Source organism: Poecilia latipinna, unplaced genomic scaffold (genome assembly GCF_001443285.1).
Source record: "Poecilia latipinna isolate Pla-1442-1.1 unplaced genomic scaffold, P_latipinna-1.0 Scaffold3763, whole genome shotgun sequence".
In the NCBI taxonomy this organism is placed as follows: domain Eukaryota; kingdom Metazoa; phylum Chordata; class Actinopteri; order Cyprinodontiformes; family Poeciliidae; genus Poecilia; species Poecilia latipinna.
Genome location: NW_015116379.1, coordinates 22,953 through 25,373, shown reverse-complemented (window position 1 = coordinate 25,373; position 2,421 = coordinate 22,953). Strand labels below are relative to the sequence as shown.

At 33.9% G+C, this 2,421-nt stretch overlaps 2 long non-coding RNA genes across 2 annotated transcripts; both read right to left on the bottom strand.

The window, feature by feature from the left end:
* Nucleotides 1-747: 747 nt before the first annotated feature.
* On the bottom strand, nt 748-1,497 carry LOC106941609 (uncharacterized). Its single transcript, XR_001423411.1, has 2 exons — nt 1,319-1,497; nt 748-817 (listed from the first exon to the last, which is right to left on the bottom strand). It is a non-coding gene; the product is annotated as an uncharacterized LOC106941609 (long non-coding RNA).
* A 312-nt stretch (nt 1,498-1,809) lies between these two features.
* LOC106941610 (uncharacterized) lies at nt 1,810-2,121 on the bottom strand. Its single transcript, XR_001423412.1, has 3 exons — nt 2,087-2,121; nt 2,017-2,024; nt 1,810-1,970 (listed from the first exon to the last, which is right to left on the bottom strand). It is a non-coding gene; the product is annotated as an uncharacterized LOC106941610 (long non-coding RNA).
* Nucleotides 2,122-2,421: the final 300 nt, after the last annotated feature.

Here is a 2,421-nt window from a genome sequence, read left to right as displayed (position 1 = left end):
AATTTCTCTTATCTCAAGTAAAGTGGAACAAATAGCGACAGTTATGAAAATGACATTAAGTGTCATTACAGTGTCATTAATATTAACTTTTAGCCCAAGTAAAGTGACATAAGTAACAACAGTTATGACAAAGTCATTAAGTGTCACTACGGTGTCATTAATATTAACTATTACCTCAAGTAAAGTGAAACAAGTTACAACAGTTATGAAGACGTCATTAAGTGTAATTACAGTGTCATTAATATTAACTTTTACCTCAAGTAAATTGAAACTAGTAGCAACAATTATAAAGATGTAATTTAGTATTACAGTGTCAAATGCAATGCTAACAGAGTTATTGATATTAAGTCTTACCTCAAATGAAGTGAAACACACTGGACTACTTATAACTACCATCATAACTGTAGAACAAACCCTTTGTACATTGGAATAAAACAAAAGATAACTTGTTCTAAGATAACAGAGGGTTTAACGTCTGGTCAGTATATTGTTACTCTGAAATGCTGATTGAAAAACTAAAACAGAATTACTTATTCTTTAACTTAAGAAAATAGGTTCTTTCAACAGTAACATTTTTTGCTTTGATTATGTCAGCCATCTCCTTCATAATAGTCTTCCTGTAATGCTCTGAAAACAGGAGATCTTCTTCTTGTCTTCATTTCCTGGAAGCAGCTCTTTGAAGGTGTCCAGAAATGCTCAGAAATTACAGCTGTTCTTGCAATAGTTAATCATGGCGAAAGCCTTTTCATGAATTCAAACTTGGTGAATCTCTTCTGGACATTTTCATAGTCGGTGATGACTCAGTTCATTGTGGTCACTTAAAAAAAGAACAAAAACCAAAAACAATGTCATCATATTCCAGCATTTATTTAAATATTATTTCAAAAATGTCAATTGCTGCACACTGTCAGAATGGTAGACTGGCAGACAAATGTCTAGTTAACATAACTGGTTGTTATAAAGGGCAATACAATTATTTCTTAATACAAGTGGAATAACTGGAGCTGAACAAAATTATTCTGATCAAATATTTGTCTGGCAGAAGTTCAGACAGACTGCCACTGTTATTCGAATGCATCATTTAACACACAGTTTAAGGCACATGAATGCATCTTTTTACTTAATGAGCATTCTAAATTATTTCTAACTAGATACTCTAACTTAGGGTTGCTTGCAAGAAGCTTATTAATAAATAAATAAATCAATTTAACATCAGTTTTAGTTGTCTAAAACGTAACTTAACTCAGCTGGTGAATGTTGATTCCTGCTGTCCCACCCCACTTCACATGGTGAAAATATTAACACAAAAACGACTTACCTAATTTTCTTGGGGAATATTTCATCTGCTTCTTTCTCTTTGGTCAAACAGGAACTTTTTTCTCTGGTGGCTGATCCTTATCATCCTCCACACTCGTAGCATGTCTTCATTAGCCAACTTTGTCCCCCACACCATGTTTCCTAGGCTAACATGGGTCTTCATGTGGCTAAACTTGCCAAAGCAAACACAAGCACTGTGTCACATCAGCCAAGTCGCTAAATAATGCACATGAAGGATAACTTTGACTAACATATCAGCTTTTAATTTGCTAGATTAAAATTGGAGGGAAAAAACAATTTGTCTGTCTTTAAAATATGTTTAATATTAAGGGTTAACGTTACAGTAATTGTGTTTAATAACTTTAGCTAACATTAACCTACAGCAAGGTAGGATTGGCTTGAATTGCTCATAGCTAACATTACAGAGAAAGAGAACATAGTCAATGTTATTTTCTCAAAGAAAATGTAAAGTTAATAAGACACACTTCATATTTATTAGGTGTCAAACTTTGGCTTCTTTTTAAACAGGAGGTCTGGCCGTTATAACGTGTGTTCGGTTGGCCCCACAATATGGAAGATTTCTTCTTAACCAACACACTGCACGCCTGTTCGTGCACTGCTGCCTCTCACTGGTGGAGATGGTGTATTGCACACTGCCCTTGTGTTTTGAAATGGGGTCCATACCAACCGACCACACACACGTAAAACTTTTATCATTTCCCACAGTTCTCTACGTTTGCCTCAGTCCTCGCACGCACAAGCGTTAAACCAGCCTTAAATAATGTTTCAAATGCTAAGTTCATAATTGCTTGGTAGACATCTTGCTGTAAAACTTTAGGATCGATTAAATTACGAAAATTAAGACTAAACAACATGGCAGAGCTTTATAATATTACTACATAAGGCTAATTTTTAAAGTTTAATCGGTAATACTTTTATAACAAATTTATGTCAGATCATGATTTCTTGGTTAATGACAAGTTGTCATAACAAAGACAATTTGAATAATGTCAACTTTGTATTAAAAGTGTCATAATTTACCGAATGACACTTTATGACAACAGTCATAAATATTCATGAAGCCTTATTGATGTTTATGACAGT